Below are 21,007 nucleotides of genomic sequence, written 5' to 3' on the forward strand. Positions count from 1 at the left end.
TTGCTCTAGTGGAAGACAGAACAGAAGGTGCTGTGTTAACATCAGCTAATTACATATTAAAAATGGATCCTGTGTTAAGATTCCTGAAGTCCTCCAAAGTCTAACTCCTGTGGCCTTAGGTTACAGTTAGTCCTCAAGTCATGTAATGACTCATTAGAAACAAAACAGATTTTTTATGTTTTTTTTTTTTTTTTTTTTTTTTTTTTTTACTAGATATGTTTCCTTCAGGAGACAAGAAAGCAACTGAATTCATATATGAAAGCAAAGTTAAAAACTCGATGATTTGGCCAGAGTATCAAATTTTAGAGGACGTCATACTAACACTTGTTTGCAAGCATTTCTTGTGGTTTTTCAATTTGAAAAAATGATGGCAAGGTTGTATTCATGGTTGTTAATCAGTGAATACCCAAATGATGGAAAAAAATAAATTCACAAACCTCTGGTCATTAAATAAGCTGACTGTACTGCTCCCATGTTAACCATGTACTCAACAGAAGAAAGAGACAAACCAGTATGTACATAAAAAGCTGATTAAACTTCAGCTTTATTTTCCTACATATGACAACAATTTTTAGCAAAGCAGTGTTGTAAATTTGCTGTTTCATGTTCTGTGTTGCATGAATGAAGATGTTTCTGTTTGACTCAGATGTCTTAGAGAGAGAGAAGACCGCATTAACACTTAAAGAAAATCCCAGTTATATTGATTAGATCATTGTATTCCCATCTCAAAGTCCTTTTTTCAATTACCAGAGCAATACAATAGAAATGTAATGCATATTGATCTGGGACCGTGAACTTGGAGGATCCAAGTGATAACCTGCATTTATTGTGACTAAAACAGTCTTCTCCTCATGGAACCAGACTCGTAATTAGGAAGTTGATGGACCTCCTGGCAAACACCTTTCTAAAACTTCTAACAAACACCTAAAAATACAAATGGCTTTCCTGACAGTACTGTTGTCTCCTTAAGATGATGAGCCACTTTAGGAATCTAAGTTATTTAAAATTTATACCTGATTGTTGTATTATTCCCTGAAGGGGGAGAGGGGGAACTGTTTCCATACTTGAGCTCTGTTGAAGGATTTGGTTTCATGGTACAAGAGTCCCAGTCCTCCAGAAATGCAGCAGACCACTTGTAACACTGATAGAGAACCATTCCTGGCAGTGTGTGCAGAGGTGCAGTTTTTCAGGATAGTTCCACAGTCAGATCCCAGGGATGCTGTACTGCATAATGGACAGTGATTTGGCAATAGTGATAGCGCCTTCTTTATATTTTGAAGACTGATGAACTTTATTGTTATTCTCCAAATATATTTCATTTGGAACAGGTGGCTGGAGCGAAACAACCAGTTTGCAGCTGTTGAAAATAATTTCCATGTCAGTGTCCGCAATCTGGTTAGTAATCAAATGATGAGTTTTCTTCTATGTTTTGTTTTTTTAATGGAGGGTTTACAAGGTGACATAAGAACTATAGAACTTTTCCCAAGTATTGCTTTAGGCTGGGGGACAAGAGACACATGCAAATATGTGTGTGGGGGCAACTAAAACAAGTTGCTTCATAGTGAAAGCTTGTAGCAGACAGACAGATGGGTGCTAGATATCAGAAGCAGATTGTTTGCACACAGGAATTAATCCTTTTAATCTGTTGTGCAGTTTGGTATAATTGCCATAATGTTGAGCTCAGGACTGACACAGCAGAAATCTGGTAATACTGAGTGGCAGTTTGGGGGCAGGTGAGGACTGCAGCCTGAATGTCCTCTGGCACTTGAGAACTAAAACTAACCAGAAGGTTTATTTTAAAAGATTCTTTGAAAAATTGCGCTTCTGGTATATCTGCACAGAACACTGGAGGGGCAGGAGTTCACATCTCTTTTCAGCAGCTCCCTGTTCTGCATGAGTACTGTTCTCTACATTGTAACTATGGCCAAATCAGGAGATTGTGCCACTATTCAATGGTGTTATCCTTGTCTCCTTTTTGCAGATAAAAATTAAATGAAATCCACCAAAAGCACAAAGTAATACATTTTATACAGTTCTTGGATGTAAATTTTTTGGTTTTGTTACCCTACATAGAAATATTGTATTCTCAAGTATTAACCAGAAAAAAAAAAAAAAAAAATCAGACTGCTTTTTTTTTTTTTTTTTTTTTTTTTTTTTTTTTAAGATCTTGTAGGCTTTAAAGCTGGGGATTTATATCTCCTGATATCTAATGTGCAGAGATAAGCCTTCCAAGCAAATGCTATCAGGATCCCGGGTAGCAAGATACAAGCTGTGGGTGCTGTGCCTTTGAAAAAATAATAAACTTAAAGTAAGGCTTAATTTCCAAAGAGAACACCAGCTTGCATATATGAATCTATAACTGTAGTAAGACCAGGAGTAAGCTCTGATTTGTATGGTTTACCACAAAAGGAAATGCTGATTATTTACTACTAACGAAATGCATAAAAACCAAAGGGAAAATCTGAGAGTAAAGACCTATTTTGTTCAAAATGAACATCTTTTTTTTTTTTTTTTCTCCTATATAAATGATAGACATTTGATTAAAATAGGAACCATTATTTTAAGCAATAAAAGAAAATCAATTTATAACTAAATACATATTTCTCTCTGTTAGATATAATTTCACTGAAAAGTATCAAAACCAGCAAAACCCAAGACTTGCTTCTGGTAATCTCAGATTATGGGACATCCTTGCTGAGTTCATGGATGTATGGCTTTAAAAACCAAAGCCCTTAAACACTGGTCTTTCACAAGCTTCTCCTGCATGTTTCCTCTGATTACTTCTTTTATGTTGTGTGCTTAATAAGCAATGTATAGGTATTAGCTCCAAGTGTCACTCTATTAAAGTAAACCCACTCAGAACAGTGGTTAATTTAGATAGGAATTACCTTACCTGTTTTTAAGTATCTGCATTAAGTGTCTCATCTCCTGTAGTTTCTGGGGAAGGACAGGCATTGCAGCAGAACATTTATGCTGGGCAAGTCCCTCTGCAGTCTTCTCACTTACCCACCCTGTTACTCACGAGGAATCAATTCTGAGTTAGGCATGAATCTCACCATAGTAACTGTCAGAAATGTATTTCTTCATTCAAAAATTCCAGTGTAAAACCAGTACCTAGGCTCACAGGTGGTGGATAGCTCTAGTTAACTAATAGATGTTATCCAACGCTGGAGGTAATGATGCATTCAATTCTGAGTACATTGTTAATTGTTATTTGATGTTTTTTTAGCCATATGCAATATCCTTCTCTTGTGGAAGTGCAGCAATGTTTTTCATTATCTAAAACAATTATGTGTTTCTGCTGTCCCAAGGTGAATTATTTATTTCCAAGAGAATAGAAATGACCTGGTGCCACTGAGAGACAGACAGAGGAAAACATTTTTCCAGTTTTATCCAGAAGGAAGCAGCTGGGACAGCATTGCAAGAAGTCTTCCTTGCAAAGTGTGCAAAGTTTTTGATGAGTTGAGAAATGAGAATAACAGAGCTACTGAAACGTGAGTACATTTTCTCTGCATAATGATTTGAATCAGCCCATTTTCTAGACCACAGTCATTCTTGCAGGAAGTTCTATCTAAAGTTTATTTCTACAGGAGTAATAATAGTTCTTCCGAGTAAAATGCCTATGTTCTCTCATGCAGACTGACAGCAGAAACCAGATTTATTATAAATAATAAGATCTCCAAACACCTTTTTGTAACTGTGATTACGAACAATGTAGTTCTTAAAGTAATCACACATTCAAATACAAGTAGGTGTGAGCTTTCAGATATACTGAAAGTGAATATTCAGAACATCACATCCTGGTGTTTGCTTCTGAAGTTGAGAAAAACCTGCTGTGCAAACCAGGATGCATGTTTTGAAAAGTCCATAACTTTGTTATTTTGAAGCCAGATTTCTTCAAACAGAGTAAAGCACATATTTACCTTCCAGTGATGTGTGCCATTTGTGCCAACTTTGGTACCCATAAAGAAACTGGTTTTGAGTTTCTTTGAATGCAGAAATGCATACAAATACGATTTTCACAGCTCCTTTTTAGATAAATTTGTTTAGTTATTCTGAAGTAACATTTTACTAGTAGCTTCAGTTGAGGGAGAGAATGTGTGATATTGTACTAATGTAAAGAAATGTGCTAGTTAAATGAAGAGACAGAAATAAGTTATATTAGAAAATAGATATCTAATATCATTGTTTTGTACACATAGCACTATAGAGTGGACATTAAAATTAGGTCCATTAAATTCATTGTTTATAGTAAGATTTTTAAGAATAGTTTTTGGTGTATCTTGCAGTCCAGAGCATCAGAAATCCAGTGCATTAATTTCATATGAAATGATGCTGTGCCTCTAACTCTTGAAGAGGTAGCCCTGAAGAATCCAGTGCTGGTATGTTGGTTCTCATTTATTCTACATCATCACCTTCAGTTCCATAAATCTGGGAGCATCAGTTTGTTGTACCAAGTTTGGAGGCTTTGTGTAATTTCTGATTAAATGAGAAGAGATTTGGGTTTGACCTTGCACTCTGGTCCAAACACAGCAACACAGAGTCCCCAGCTGTATTTTCTGTGTATAATCTCACCCAAACTGAATTAATACCTTTTCCTTCAAAGATAGTGTTAGGTGTCTGCTTAGAATTAGGTCTGATTAAAAATGAGGTTGCTCCCTTTGGAAGGACCAAAAAGAGTTCTATAATATTTTGCCTTTGTTCAGAAAGGAGAAAATGTTTCAAAATTTGTGCAATCTCCCCGTGACTTGTTCTGGCAATAGCAAAGATGTATTTTGATTTAAGAAGCCCTCAATGAAAACAGTGATGTTCTTAGCTCAAAATGTGCTATTTCAGCTTACTGGAATGACACAAAGTGTTCTGGGTCAGTTTGGTATTAATCTTTATTCTTACCGTGCCCCTCTGATTTATCAGAACAGTAACTCACTTACTAGAGAATACCTCTGCCAGATGCCCACAACAAACCACCCTCCCATGCTGCACCTATTCGTGAAATCTCCAGAGCATCACCAGAGGGGAGCAATCCTGGCATCTATGCAAATACACAGTCCAGCTCATTCCCAGGGAGCCCCCCTGGGAATGAGCTCCCATCCTTGTGGAATCTGGCTCACAAGCAGGGCACGTGTTGTACTTGGCTCCAGACATTTAGACTGATTTAATAAATGGAAATATTAGGACTCAGATTTGACTTAAAAACAGATTTAAAATCTATTTTCCAGTTCAAATTAATTGAGTTCTATGAAAATGCTTACTTCTGCAAATACGTCATTTTTCTCCCTACTTAAATAAGTAGCAAAATACTGAAGTATTTTTAAGAAGCTACTATAACTAAAAAATGATGATAATGATAAATCTCTTGTTCAGGACTAATTCTATTAATGTACATGACTTAACTCTCCAATACAATGGTGAACTTGTGTTTGTTTTTTAACTTCAGGAAGCTAAATCAAGAGTTACAAATTACACTGCTAAAGAAGAAATCTCCCAAACTGGAAAAGTATGTGGAAGCTAGAAATGGTCTTTTAAAATATTCTCTAAAAGCTACATCAGGTACAGACAATATAAATACTTAGAAGTCTCAGTATTAGTGATCATCCTGGCTTTGCATGAAGATAAGAATTTTTGCTGCTCTTTTATCTTCCTTTTCTGTAACAATCTTGCAAATTAACTTTTCAGAGTGGTTGGTATTACTGCAACTGAAAGCTTATACTGGTATAATGAAACAAGAATTTCTCAATTTGAGCTAACGCACTTAAAGTACTGAAAATCACAAAACGAGAAAGTTACTTGATTCTGTGATGCAACTAAGTTGCAGATGTTTTTCAGTTTAAGATCTTCCATGTACTACTACGTACAAGCAAAAAAATCAAACATGAAAAAATAAATTAAGCTTCCAATGAAACAATATAATAAGCTTATTTGAACTCAGAAGTTTGCTTGTAGTCTTGGTATGTTGAAGAAAACTCTTTGCGGTTTCATTTTACAAAAGACTTTGTAGTTCACAATGAGTGGGCTATCTTATACTGTCAATAACTGCTTATAGAAATAAATATATCAGAGATACATGTAGCATAGACAAGACACTACTCAGCCGTGTGAGAGAACAGGGCTCTTCCAAAGAAAGAGATAAGAACACTTAAAAAAAACAACATCAAAAAGGGTCAGAGAAGGGAAAAAAACAAAACAAAACAAAAAAACTCATAGATGGATCATGATTATTGTTTTCAAGTGGAAATATTCACTGAGAGCTAGGAGTTGTAACAAAACCAAGAAGGAAATGTGTAAACCTGTAAGATTTATATAGGTACCTCAACCCCTGCCCATATTTTTTATATACATACATAGGCTGCCTTCTTGATCCCTGAGAACTAATTGGCCAACTTTCAGTTTGTTTAAATATGGATGAAGTCAAAGTGCCAGCAAGTTTTGCTCCCCTCCTTGTTCCCCTGCCCCTCCCCACCCCTCTCCAGCCCCTCAAACTGTTGGAAGAGAAGCCCTACAGCAGGTATTACAAAACCATGTTACTGGATACAGCTAAGTGAGTAAGACTTTGGAGCATATTTACCATTGATTATAATTTCTTACTTCCAGAAATGGCTGCTGATTTTGTATATCTTCTACAGAACACAATACAAATAACATGTCTTTAAACAGAAGAAATTAAAATGGTAAATATTTCAAAGGTGAAGTCAGTGATGACACTTCACAAAACAACAAAAATAGGATTGGCCAGTGCTCTTTGCAAAAGTTTGGTTATTTTGATAAATGAGTCATAGGAAGAATCTTGCTGAAGTTGATACGTAGTGCTCTCTTTTGAGCCCTTTTTTTTTCCAGGATTGATCAATGAATTGAAGAGTTTAATCCAATTTTTAAACTGAAAATTCAGAGTTTAAACCCAATCACATCAAGATAAAATTTATTTCCAACTACCATTATCGGTGTTTCAAGTACAGATAACTGACAAAACAACATCCATGCCGTAAAGAAACTTTGCAGCCTTTACTCGTATCTTAAAATAAACCTTGAAAAGAAAGCAGCAGTTTTACTAAAATAAGGTGCCTTGTTTCTTTGCCTTATAGGTGACAAGCTGGGAGAAAAAAATGCTGTTTACAACAGACATGCAAGATTTCAAAAGGGATTAGTAGAGACACATTTTGTTGAAGTCACCTAAAATCAAGAACAAAGGTTGTAACATTTTTAAATGGTATATTTCTGCACTTAACTGCTAATAAAAGTGGCTACTAATTGTTAGGCCGAAGAGTTATATGGGAGGGACCATTAACATGTTGTTCTGTTTTTGAAGTATCTGTCTGCATTAACATAGGGCATTGTAGTGCAGATTACATTGAAATGCTGACTACTCTGTGGTAATATTGCTAGGAGGAAAACATTCAATCCTACAGTAAAGGATTAATATTAGCTAACTCAGAAAAGGGAAGTATGTTCTTGATATTTTATATGTTCTTCCTCACAACTAAAGATATTTATTTCCTGTGAACATTTAGCATTTCTGGTTTCCACAAGTTTTTAACCTAAACCAAAGCAGTTACTAACAGTATAAGAGCTTTGACATTAAAGCAGGCTTCTTCCTGATAAATCTCTTGTACCTCAGGAGAAGTAGAGAAGGAAACATCACAGATCTAAGCTTTAGTTTTACAAGCAACTCAGATTGCCAAGGATGAGGTTAGTTTTCTTTGCAGCAGTCAGCCTTGTCTAAGAGAAACCAGTACTTGTAAACTGCTAAAAAAACATACATTTGGATCAATGTGATGAGATCAATCCAAGTCAGTACCAAGTCCTCTACCATTACCACACTAGATTTTCAGATGTACATTTTCATAACTGGTTGTTTTTTTCCAAAATGAATTAAGTGGCAAAAAAAAAAAAAAAAGGGAAAAAAAAAAAAGAGTAAATTTTATTTGACACAACCAAGAAAAAAAGAAGCTTATTTCTTTGCATACGTTAATCAGTCCTCTCTGTGTATCTATGTTATCCCTTCGTGGCTGCAGACTGGGAGTGGATATGAGTACTGAATTTCTTCTAAGCTGAAAGGTACGCCACTTCCATCTTCTCCCCATCCCCTTTGTTCTTCCCTCTGAACAAAGGAGTTTCTCCTACCAGGCTTTCCCTCTCTTTGCTCTCCTTTCCCTCGCTGCCCGTGCCCCTTCCCCCACCTTCTTGCCCTTCTCCTGCCTGTGCTGGCTGCCTTCCCACCCTCCCTGCCAGCAGGCCTGCCTCTTTGTTCCCACAGCACTCCGGAGCTGTGCAGCCAGAGCCCAGCTCTCTTTTTCTCATGGGGGAACTTGGGTGGCTTGAAGCCCCGCTGACAGCAGACAAGGTGGCAGAGGAAAGAGGGAACCATCACATGCCTCAAGAAAACACTAGCATTAAGCACAATCATATATTCCTCCAACAGGACATGCAAAAGTCCAAGGAAGACTGCATGCAATTCACTTGCAATTATGACATATTGCTGTTCAAGACATCTGTATAAAATTAAAGACTTTCCTTCATAATGTGTCTTAACAGCATTTTGAGAAGCACAGTTATACCTGTGAAGGAAAGTGTAGTTAAGGTAAAAAGTCAGTTTGGGGTGAAGTTTCCTCTTAAGGTTTTTAGAAAGCTTTTATGTGTAGAAATAGTAAGTGCCTTTTCAAACCCATGTTTGAGTTCTTAGCAAGGAACTAGCTGTTAGAGTACAGAAAGGCTTCAGGTGCATAGCATTAACCTGTTGGTGTGGTGGTGCCCTGCATAAATGAAGTACAGCCTCTTTCAAGAGGGAGAAAGCACAACTGTAACTTCCCTAGCTTTGCAAGGATAGCACAGTCACTGAAATTTCCTATTAGAACAATAAAAGACTTTCATAAGCAATAAAGTTAAGATTACCAGAATAACTACCAAAGGAAGTTTCAGCATCCAAGAAAAAAAAGTTTGAAGTGAGGTGTTTCTTATCTATTCCCCTCCTTTAATAATGTTACGATTGCAAATGAAGCACCTTTGCTTTCTACTCAAATTCTTCCAGCAGTTTTAAAAATCCTGCCTGCCTCCAGTTTATGCTTGAGACAATCACAGCGTGCTACTTATCACCGTGTGAATGGGATGAGCAGCAGTCACACCAGTCCTGCAGTCTGCTGTGGAGCAGGATCCCCTGGGTTGCCTGGCAATGCCGAGGAAGCTGAAGGTGCCTACACATTCATTATCCCTAATATCAGAGATCAAAAGGGTCGAGCATTGCTCCGCCGCACAGCACATCAATGACTTTATAGAAGAGTTCTCTTGCTTCCTTAGGAACCTATGAAAACCAGCAGACACGAATAGGCACTAAAAGCATTTCTCTAAAAGTTCACTTTTGCTGCCTGTTTGCATACCTCTCTGGGACAGAACAGAAACTTGCTGGCATTTCCACCTGAATCCTCCCACGCATTGAAAACAATGAAATTCTACTTGAATTAGGGCAACAGGAGAGGCAATTTAAAGGGGCCCTAAGGATTCAGTCTTTTAATCACAACTGTGACAAAACGCTGTCATCCTTCCCAGCAATTCCCCAGTAATTTACAGTATACCAGTGTAAGAGGAGGAGGTCTTGCTTTGTGAGGAAACCTGACCAGATAACCAGATCTTCCAATCCCCTTGCCTTTGCAATATTAAGCTGATCCTAGTGATCACCAGGTACTCTGTCATCCTGAAGCCACTTGGGAGAGCTACATTCTGACCCTGATGTTGCATCTAATGTATTAGATGTATCTAATGTTACCAAAGTCAATGCAAACTTTTGATGAGGAGAGCATTTCCACAGGACTTTGTGAATGCACACTAGCAGCTCCATCAGTCTCCAATAGGCGTATAACAGTTTTTATTATAGGAGCAACCTAAAATTACTTAATGCAGCTGAGCTGTGGTTTGGACTGCTCCCCAAAAGGGGGTTTCTTCCTCTGTCTGAGGCAGAGACTAAACTGCTGGGCAGTTTTTCCTGGTACTGGAACCCTCAGACCTAGCAGGTGTATTTAAAAAAAAAAATAATAAAAAATGTAATTAGAAACCTGGGAAAGAGCTGACTAACTTTGGAGAGAACTTCCCAAAGTGAAGAAAACCTAAATAAGTTTTATTTTTCCTTTTTTTTTTTCTTTTTTCCTTTTTAGACATTGTTGGTCAATTTCCTGTTAAACAATTGCTCTAACATAAAAAGATTTTGTTGGCCTCCCAGTTCACGTAATGAAAGAGAAGGCAGGTAATGTAAAGGTCAGTAAAATACCTCAAGGATTAATCTTGTCTTCAAGAGATTGTGATGTTCCTAATTTATGTGCTGGTATATCAACAACTGTGAAAAACAAATCATTGTTTCATAATTTGTTTGAAAACATTTCCAACCTCTGGTAAGTACCACAAAGAAAACAAACTTTATATTTGGGTCTGGCTTCTGAAATACTGTAATTCCTAGAACTCTGCTAGGTTGTAAATGCTCCCTCTCAAATCAATACCTGCTTTGTCATCACCATTGCAGTCGTCAAACCCTGGGTATTTGAATCTTAGCATCCTACCTGTAAGATGCTTAACTAACTGGAAATTCTGTGAAAACTTTCCATACAGTAATCATCAATCAAGTGCTGCTGACCAGAAAGGATTATTACAGCAACCACCCAGCAAACAGTTTACTTACAATCCTGCTGCATCTGAGCATATGTATGCAATTTATCTCAGTACTGGATGCAACTATTTCATAGAGAGTTTCTGTAGACAATTGTTTGATTGACTTATTAATGTCTTTTTCTAAAGTTTAAGAGAACATTCAGAAAACAACAGGAATGGTAAACTCCTAGCAGAACTTTTGGGGAATACCTACCTTCCCCTCCTGTTTTGATGGTTCTTCCCTAAAGAGCCAAGTTTAACAACAGTCTGGTTGCATTCTCCAAGCAAATATCACAGATGCTGTAGGGCATTACAAGGCTCACAACACCTCTTGCGCTGAAATTAAGAGAAAATAAGACTCTAGGGAGGGAAAGGGTTTAAGCGGAGCGAATATAACTGAAGAAGAGTCTAAGACTTTGTTTGTCCCTCTTAGACTTTTTCAATATTAGACAGACCATGGTTTCATACAGATCACCTAGGGCAGGTAAATGCCTTACTCACCATGAGGTTACCTTTGTATGACAACTGCCTTGACTCTGGGTCACCCTATAATTATGGCTTCAGGGAGCCCTGATCCAGGAGGTCTGCCTGGGCCTGCCTAAGGTAGGAGCTGCACTGAGCTCAGCCAGGAGAGCAAGGTGACACATGAAACATGGCAAAGGCCATCCGTAAGGTCTGGGTACAAGCCACCTGCTATCCCCTGGCATGGCGCAGCATCAATATAGGTGCAGGACCTCAGCTCACCTGAGGCTGCACTGTTTTTACTGCCCTCAGGCTGAAAAGCACTGAAACCCATTTCCTATTGCCTGAGAAATGTTGTAGCCTCCAGCCCTTTGGTAAGAAGCAAGAGCGGCAGCACCACTCTTGCCAGAGGAAGAGCAAGCCAGCTGGTAGCCTAAGGTCTCCCAGCAGTCGTTTTCCTTTACCAGAGCTCTTGAAGTAGGTCCTTTCTGATCGAAACTGCTGTGTCTTTCTGGAGGGGCAGCATCTGGGAGGTAGTGTAGCCCTCATGGCAGTAAATTGTGGTCAGAGGCTCAGGCTGTGTGGGCGTGCATTGTTCCCCAAAACCACTTCTGAGCAACTGTGCAGCCCCCAGCACGGCTGAGTTTCCGCAGTGCTGTGGCTGCATGTGCACTGGCTGCAGGACAGTGAAATCTCACTATATATGCTCATAATTATATATACACACAATACTTGGAACATGTATGTGATTTACTTTTATGCAGAAGGATTTCTTTAAGCCTGGTTGCTAACTGCTATTAGGGTTAGTAATTGCATTTACTTTCTGATGTTATTGAAGCTGAGAACGTAATTTCTTTACGAATGTAAAACCATACTCTCAACTTGTGCAAGAATATATTCAGCTTCTACATAGTTACCCTCGTCCTCAAGAAACCCTGCCACAGCCAACTGGAAACAAAAAAGTGCACGTTAGATGAGTCAGCTATTTACCAACTGTAAGGTATTGGTTAGAAATGAAGGACGGAAAGTAAGAAACGTAATGCCATGGTGCAAACCAGGACACGGAGTGTCACTGTGTCTGGATTTGTCAGCTTCAATTCCTTTTTTTTTTTTTTTTCCTGTAGAAATGATTTAGAAATGATGAGTACTGTAGTAATCATTCATTGTGAATTTGCAAGGAGGAAAAAGACTTACTGAAAAGCTAATTTGAGCGTTTTTTTTTTTTTTCTTTTTCCATTTTATTTTTTTTAATCATAGTTTACTCATAAATTTGCATCTGGATGGAAAATTATGGGGAGTTTGTGATTGAAATCTGAAAATTACAATGTGTCAAGTCCTTAAGATTTTGCTTGGTTTAACTGGCTGAGGTTCAGAATACAACTTCTTTCTTCAGTGAAAAACGAAGCAAAGCAAAAGAGTAGCACTTACTGTTTGTGTGCTTCTTTTCTTAGACTAACAAAGTGTATGATCAAAGCCAGCCAAGGGAACAATGAGAAAGAAAACAACCCGTTTCATTCTGCTGCACTGTAGTCTTTTAGCTGGCTGGTTACCGGTGATGGGAATTGACTCAGTCTCTAAATTTTAACTGAAGCTCCACTGCATGTGATGGTGGTGTAAGCTGGAAGTTCAGTCTTAGGTGAAGAACACTCAAAAATCTAAAAAAAATTTTTTCCCTAATATGAATATTTATAGCAAACAACCAAAACCAACAACAAACAAACAAAAAACACAACAATATTTAATCCAGACACCTCCAGTAAGAGAAATACTTTTGAATGCCAGTAGCTGGCATTTTTTTTAAAATGCAAGATCTTCAGTCAATTCCCCATGAAAAGTACAGCTTCCAGCAACCCATAAAAAGACTTCCTTTTCTTACAAAGTCTCTTAGGCTGTGACTTTATGTAGAATGAAGAAAGTAATTTCAAAACAGGTATGAAATGGGCAAATGCTTTTCTTTCCCTGAGGTTTGCATGGGTTTAATGTCTTGAAGAAGCCCTTCACCAGGACTGTTTCAGCAACAGAAGGAATTCCTCCTGTGGTATGCAGAAAGCTCTTCAGGTACACAAGGAAGGGAAGACAGTGCCTTGGCAAGCATTTCAAGATTTCTACGTTGAAACCTAGTAATAAAACATTAAAATAGAAATGATTAGAAACACTGGGGATTTAGTATCAAAGTTTCTCAATTGAGGCATCTCAAGTACACTAATTGAAAATGCCTTCCTACCCTTTACAGTTACTGTTTCTTTTCTATTCAAATGATGTATGAGTTGGTCTAAAGCTGTTGAAACTTCACTTTCTGTAGTTCGATGCTAATTCAAGAAAAGATGCATCCTCCATAAGTAATCATTGTGTAGAAGTTCATGTTGCTTTGTTAACTTGGATAATTTATGTATTTTTCATCTTTAAAAAAAAAAAAATTCAAAAATGCAGGTCATGTTTTGAATGGTGATTGAAACTTCACACAGATTTTTAAAAGAACACAAACAAACAAACAAAAAACTTAGATAATACTTCAAATATGCTGGGTATCACTCCTTTCTTCTGATCTTTGTCCAAGTCAGAACATTGGCAATGCTAGGAAATGGAAATTTTGTTAAAGTCTTTGTGATTGGTTAAATGGTGTAATTTTATATCCCGGATGACGCTGTGTCATTGTCTGCTGATGTGTATTTTTTGTAGAGAACGAAGAGGAAAGGATCAGAAGGGAGACTAGAAGGAGATTATGTAGATATCCGCAGTCAAGATGGCTGAGTATCACTTGAATGCTTAGGATGTATTGGACCCCCGGTAGAATATGAAATTAAAGGGGGGTGGGTCTTAAAAAGATCATCTCATAAAGTGGTCGAATTTGAAAAAACAAAATATATTACCCCTATCCCCCCCACCCAAAAAAAAAAAAAAAAAAAAGAGAGAATTTGTTTTGTTCTGCTTCTATAGCACCAAATGGGTGCTATACATGCTTACAGAAATTTATTCTTCAAAACATTTTAGAGTAGCACTCCACCTTTCTCAATATAATTTAATTATTGAACTTGTTTTTTAAAGAATTTGAATTAGAATAGAAAGGGTGCTTAAGTTTGCAGATGATGTAGTTACAGTACATATTTGGTATTTCCCACCTCCTTTTTAATTTTTTTTTATTGCAACCTAGAAGCATTTTGTTGGTTTATCTATGTATTATAATTAAAATCAAGCTGTCTTATGTCTCTTACCTACAGTTTTAACTATAGAAAATATATACCAATAAAATAAAATAAATACCAAGAAAAAAACAAAACAAAACAAAACAAAAACAACACACACTGTTGTATTGCATGAATTCAACTGTACTGATTTTTGATAGATATCTGAGAAGTGTCTTGGGACCTTGTAACAACCCAAGCCCACTCCTGTTGATTTTAAAGCCATCCTTGTTAGTCAATGTTCAGTTTTGCAATTGCCTGTACATTCAGGAAATTTGTATGGATAAGTGGAAGAGGGAAAATATCTTTTATTTGCAGAAGCTGAGGAAGGTAAAAAGTCCCAGCAAATAAGAGAATACACGGTTTTCATAGGAATCAGAAGGTTAAGTTAAATCTTTTTTTCATCTCTAATGTTACATATACTGTGATACGGAAGAGATTTTCTTTTGTTTCCATCCTTCAGATGGCTTTTGCAAGGCACTTGAAGCCTGGAGAAGACATGCCTCTACCCCTCATGACAGCTGGCTGATTCTAGGGAAGAAATATTTGTGACGCTTTGTGGGGTGGGGCTTCCTGCTGAAAGACAGACCTGTGTCCTGTGTATCTAGCTAGTTGTTTTCTTCTACCTTCTTTTTTTTTTTCCTTTTTCCTCTTTAATTTTTTAATTTTAATGATTAAGCCCCAAAATGTATCAGACTTCTGTGGGTAGATGTAAGTGTGTGAATCCAGTTTAATTACTTAATTTCTGCAATTGCTTTACTCAGTGTGATTGAGGCTAATACAATCAGTAGGGAGAGTAAAGCTGAGAATATGCACACCTCTCTGTGCCTGGGGCCAGGTGGGAAACGGAGGCTGGAGGGCATTGAAGTACCCCAATTTTCAAGCATTTTGGACTTGAGCAGGACTTGTGTGCATTTAGCACCACCGATGAAGGGTAACTCATTCCTTCAGGTATTTAACTTCAGGCGCCTGGGTGTGTTGCGCTCTGAGCTGGTTTGGTTCTTGTGCCGGATATAAGCAAGGAGAAGGTGGCGTTGCTGCCTTGTCAGATGTAAGGGCATGGAGGCAGAGAACTGATTTCAGGTGTTTATGAACAGATGTCTAGGAGGAATTGACTGAAAATTAGGCAGGGTAAAATGTGTACATCACATGAGAAAAAAAGGTAGCTTGCAAATGAGATATGTTTGCAAGAGTGTTTTTTTAAGACAGGCAAAGGAAAGTTTGGGATCTGGATAAAAGGAGGTCTTTGCTAGACCCTGCAGGGAAAAGCTTTTCTTCTCTGTGTGATGCTGTTCCTGGATATTTGGCATGAAACCTGGTGATTTTGCTTGAAAATACATGGGGCAGCCAAAAGCTTTTGGGTAGTTGTGCCTTCCCGAGAGATCGGCTTCCATAAAACTGAGTTCCTTTAAAGGAGGTGCCATGCTGTCAGCACATCTGTCTCGAGAAAGGGAAGGAAGCACCGAAGGTGGAGGATTGCCGTTCATTAATTGCATCATATTGAGCTTCCAGGCAGACAAGTACTTGAGACAGCCAAAAGGTGGAGATTTTCAGGTTCCTCCCCCGGCTTTTCCTTTTCCTCCCCCCTTCCCAAAAGAAGTGTTTTGCCAAAACATCCCTGTAGCAACACCAGGGATTTTAAAGAGGAGTCAGAACCAAAGAATTTCTGGAAACTTGCTGAAGTTCAATCCTATCTTTTCTGGAAGGAAGACTTGTTATGTATATAATCTGTCATGCTACACCCCTTCTCCACTGTAATTCAGGGTACAAATTAAAAACAAAACAAACATAAATAAATAAATATATAAATAAAACAGGCACAAATTATTACCCAGCTTTGCAAATGCAAGGGTTTTCAGGGTTTTCAGCTGCTTACTTCTGCTCTTATAAGATAATTATGGGGGTATTCGCTTTTTTATTGAATCCTATCCTTGTAAGGATTACTTGTGGAAAAACTTCCCTTGCTTTCAACGGAAATTTCACCTGGGTGAAAACTGTAGAATCTAGCTGATGTTTAATAACTTTTTAGCATAAGGGTTCAGTAATAAAGTATGTGGATTTTCTAATTTCTTTATCAGAAAAGGATACCTGACTTACTTAATAGTGTGTCTATTTCGAACACTATAAACTTGTATTTGTAGATGTGAAAAAGGGAGAAAACTTCTTTGAGGGCAAAGCTCAGTGCCTGTTGAAGGCTACATTAAGTGCATCGCAGCCATTACTATTTGAATAGAAATCTATTTACAGTACATGTAGGAGACAACCTAATGTGTGAGACGAGACATTTGCTGAAAAGGAAGTCTTGAATTAAACTCTATTTTTATCAAAGTTGCCAGTGCATTGGGACTTTAAGATATTTTTTTTTTTTGCCATTGTTGTTTGTTTTGTTTAGTTTTGTTTTCCCCTTAACATAAGGTGCCTTGACAGTAAAGCAGTTCTTTCTCTGCTGCTCAGACTGGCCCTGTCCTTGGCATCTGGTTTCTTAAAGAAAAAATTTTTGCAAAGCCAGTGACACACACCAATAATAAGCTGTCTATGGGGCAGAATCGGAGAAGGCTTCCATTAGTGGTGTTTGTGTTGTCTTTTTCTTTACTTTTCTTTACTTTTTTAAAAAGTAAGAAATATAACACAGTTGAGATTTCTTTTAATTGAACTGAAGAATAACAACTCATTCTAAAAAGCTGAGGAGGGCAAACAAATGTTTGCAATGTGCCTGGAAGATTATTAATTTATTACATTAGCAAGGATGCAAGTGGAAGGTCCGTGACTGAAAGCAACTTGTTGGCTTAACTGAGCACACTTGTTAGCATCAGCAGATTTCATTTCTGAGTTCTCACATGTGATCAATGTGTTTTTCTGTTCCCGTGCAGAAGTTAGGCATACATATTTGTAAAGAAAAGGTCAAGACAAGGCAGGAGGATTCAGTGAAGATTCAGAGTTGTATACAGCAAGAATACTGATGTAAGTACTCTAGACTGCTGTATAGCACAGCATTGATTGTCAAAGTGGCTATCAAATATTATGTTTGTATTTGCAAAGGGGAGGACACAGATGTTATTTTTGAAAGATTTTATCCAATTAAATTCCTAACCATAAAAAGTTGGGTGCACCTGAATTCTTCTTCTTCCTTTTTTCTTTTTTTTTCTTTTTTCTTTTTTTTTTTTCATTTTCATTTTCATTTTCATTTTCTTTTAGAGATCTTAGCCTATGCTTCTGTCATTAACTTTTAAAATAAATGATTCACCTTCTTTAATTATCTTACATCCACAGGGGAATGTAAGAGCTTTTATGAGAGTATGGGAGGAAGCTTGTGAAGAATCTTTCTCAGGTCCCAGGGAGTAAAAAGAAATAGCTGTCCCAGTTAGACCCTCTGCTGTTTTGTTGTTCTTCTTGGAGAATTTGCTGTTAGGCTGTTGGAGTCAGTGTTGAAAATAGGAAACTTAGTGCACAGTGTGATCAAAAATGTGCCTCCACAATGTTTGGAACTAGTTAACCACTACTGCTTACTATGAAAAGGTAGCAGAGATTTTCTAGACAAGGGACCCATACATTTTCCTAGCAACCTGCAAGAATATTTATGAAAACCCAGGAATGCAATGAGCATCTATGGATCTGAGCTAGATATTAAAAGTAGTTTCACAAGGATGAGCAGTTTTAATTAGCCTAAAGGTCAGAGGCAGGGTGGATCAGACAAGCATTTAAAGTAAAATTGGCTTTCAAAAAAATACAGCTGTAAGTCTTCATGCTTTGGGGAATAAGCTTGTCAATAGAACCACAAAGGCACTGCCCCACCGACTGGAAGCATCACAAAATGATCTGCATAATCGGGGGTGAAGGGGCACGTCTTCCTGCGTAGGAGCTAACCACTGTTAGACAGGACATCAGGCTACGTGGACCACTACTCCTAGGTCACAGCTGACATTTTCTTAGCAAGGGCAAGAAATATTTTCTGGCCCTGGGAAAGTGTCTGACGTGCACGGATTTCAAAGAGGGGCCGGGGTGTCTGTCGTGTCTCCTAGGCACTCCCAGCACTGCCTCCTGTGGCACATGCACTGGTGGTTATTACATGACGTGGTCCCGACACATTCATCATTTGCTGCTCATTCATCATCTCTGTTGTATCTGCATGTGGTACTGACAGCATGGACTGCTAGACAAAAAGATACCGCTTAAATAGTCTCTTTTTACTATGCGGACTATTTTTTTAAACAAATTGGAAGTGCAAAACAAGCCAACTTCTGCATCATGCTGGAATGAGGTGGAACTAAAACAAGGAGTTTGGTAAAAGTGCAAGTATTCAGAAAGAATCCAGCAGATAAAATACGCCCTTGTTAGAGAACCAGAGCATTAGCATTACCTGTGAACAAAGATACTGAATTTTTGTTTTGACATGTAATGACATCTTATTATGCATTATTAGCTTCTCCGGTACTTACTTTCATTGAAAATGGTTCCAGAGAAAATAAGGATGAGCTATTACCAAAGAAATTTGCTAAGGAATATTTTCACTAAGAAGAGAAAAGCTTGCCAAAGTAGAGATACTGGAGGCTTGCCCAAGGCAAGATGGAGGGTCACTCTCTCAGAATCAGCTCTCTTGGCTCCCAGCCCCTTGTGCTGTAGATTAAATCCACAGTCTTCCCACAGTTCACCTCATCAGGTGACAAAGGGAAAGAAAAAAATGGCCAAGACCTGCTTAGCCTTTGCTGTGTTCAACACAGAGAACTGTAGGAAGCATTCCTGTTTGCCAGAACTTGGTGGGTACATTTAATGTGGAAAGACTGATGGTTTTGAAACATTTTACACTCCTGGTCGTGAAACAGAGAAGCACGAGCACCTCTGAATGTCCCAGAAGCTGCTCTCCAGGTCTGAGTGCTGCATGATAAGAAGTGGGCATTGCCCATTGTCTCCCTGGGGAGACCAACAGAAACTTCTTCAAGGAGCTGTCATAGCAATAGTTTCTGTTCTCTCTGCAGTTGCCACTTGGCAGTGAATGCTGCCTTGCTTATTTAGACCTTGCCAAGATTTAGAGTTGTTGGTGTCATGGTCCTCTGCATGTCTTCTGCTCTGTGTTTTCCTCTTAGCAGACCTGCCCAGGATGATGCACAACATAAATGCTGTATACATAATGGAAAACATGATTTACAGGAAACAATGGTGGTGACTTGATCAGTCTGGGAGTTTTTCACTTTCCTAAAAATACTAATATGAAAATATTTTTATCAGGTGTGGCAGAGTCCTCACTCTGCAGGCGTGGGTAAGATTAAGGGTAGGATGAGGAGAGCAGAGCTAGGTGGTGTGTACCTGGGAAGAAGGGAGCTGGCTGTGTTTAGAGCAGTGTGAGAGGCGACAGTGGAGGGGCCTAGAAAGTGGTCAGAGGTTGTAAAGATGTGTTACTGGTGGTTATCAGTAGTGTCTGACTCAGGTAGCTTCTGTGCTGTTTTTTTAATAGCCACAACCCTAATGAGACAGGCAGAGAATTTGATTTCAGAAGCTCCTCATTGGAAAGCCGTCCAAGTGCTTTTATTTCATACAGATGAGGGAGTTACCTAGAGCCAGAAGTCAGGAATAATCTTGGCCGTACAGGGCTCAGAGGAGGCTGTAAGCCCCCAGGCAGCATTCAAGGCAATTGCAAGTTCCAAAACAGAGAGTCAAGATTTAGGTACAAGTTGCCAGCTGAATAGGAAAAATGTTAGCCTTATTTTTAAAATAAACAGTGTTTACCGTGTCTGTGGAATGGTAAGGGAGAAAGGAAGAAAATGGTTAAAAGGGCAGAGGAAAAAAAATGGAAAAGAAATTGATTTCTTTTTAAAATTCTGCAGTTACCAATCAGGACTCACATCTTTGTTTTTTTCTAGAGGCCTTGTTATTTTGTAGCTGTGAAGCACCCAGTTCTCAAGCCCTACAGTAATCTCTATGAAGTGCTCAAAGGAGAGGGAAAGGAGAAACTACGGATTCTCTACTGCCCATAAGTCTGCATATTTTTGATAAAAAGAGGCAGTACTCGGGGCAAAGGTGAATATTTCCACTAAAATATGTTGTTTTGGTTATTAATAATATCAGAAATCTGAAGATTTCTGCATTTGCGACTTGAACAATGACTTTTCAGCTCACCTTGATGTATCTTAGCAAGAAACATTCACTGTGGTGTGCTTTGGGAACTGTGTGGGTTCAGGCATAGAAAACATGTTTATGATAGGGTCTCTCAGCAGGACTCCTGGTAGGATGCTTATGATGAGGCAAGCCCTGTCATTGTACTCCCGACGTAGACTGCATCTTCAGCGTGGGCTTTGCTTTGTTTGTTTTGAAGATTATCCTTTATGCCGGGATAAAGCAGCAAACAGCATCTCTTGCTCTGCTGCTTCCCTGTGCAGCCCCAGTGGTCCATCGCGCCTGAACCTCTTTTGTTTTTAGAGAAATGGCCTGTGAAGAGTGGAGGGCAGCTCTGACTTGTGCCATCTGCTTGCTCCTGCCACCTCTCACAAGATTATTTGGTTTGAGTAGCTCTAGTGTCATAACTGATATCTTTAGGTACTGAAAGGGTACTCTACATAAACATTTTGAGTCGGAGTTGGAAGTAATCCTCACACAGGCTCGCTGATGCAACCCATCCTTTAGCCAGCCTGTCCCTTAAGGGCTTTCACGGGAGCCTCGGTTTATTTGGTTGTTTTTCCCCAGTTGTTTGTCGCCGGGGGAAGTTTGATCATTGACTTTCATGCAGGCAGCCTCAGGATCTGAGC

General features: G+C 38.5%; 1 long non-coding RNA gene across 3 annotated transcripts; it reads left to right on the forward strand.

The window, feature by feature from the left end:
* The first annotated feature begins 1,326 nt into the window (after positions 1-1,326).
* LOC106019495 (uncharacterized) lies at positions 1,327-8,653 on the forward strand. Of its 3 annotated transcripts, XR_011808302.1 has the most exons (6): positions 1,327-1,395; positions 3,312-3,494; positions 4,290-4,382; positions 5,438-5,550; positions 7,080-7,185; positions 8,010-8,653. It is a non-coding gene; the product is annotated as an uncharacterized lncRNA (long non-coding RNA). The 3 variants fall into 3 exon arrangements; XR_002405584.4 differs by lacking the exon at positions 8,010-8,653 and having other exon boundaries at positions 7,080-8,000; XR_002405585.4 differs by lacking the exons at positions 1,327-1,395; positions 8,010-8,653 and adding an exon at positions 2,826-3,173 and having other exon boundaries at positions 7,080-8,000.
* Positions 8,654-21,007: the final 12,354 nt, after the last annotated feature.

This window comes from Anas platyrhynchos, chromosome 3, assembly GCF_047663525.1.
Source record: "Anas platyrhynchos isolate ZD024472 breed Pekin duck chromosome 3, IASCAAS_PekinDuck_T2T, whole genome shotgun sequence".
Lineage (NCBI taxonomy): Eukaryota > Metazoa > Chordata > Aves > Anseriformes > Anatidae > Anas > Anas platyrhynchos.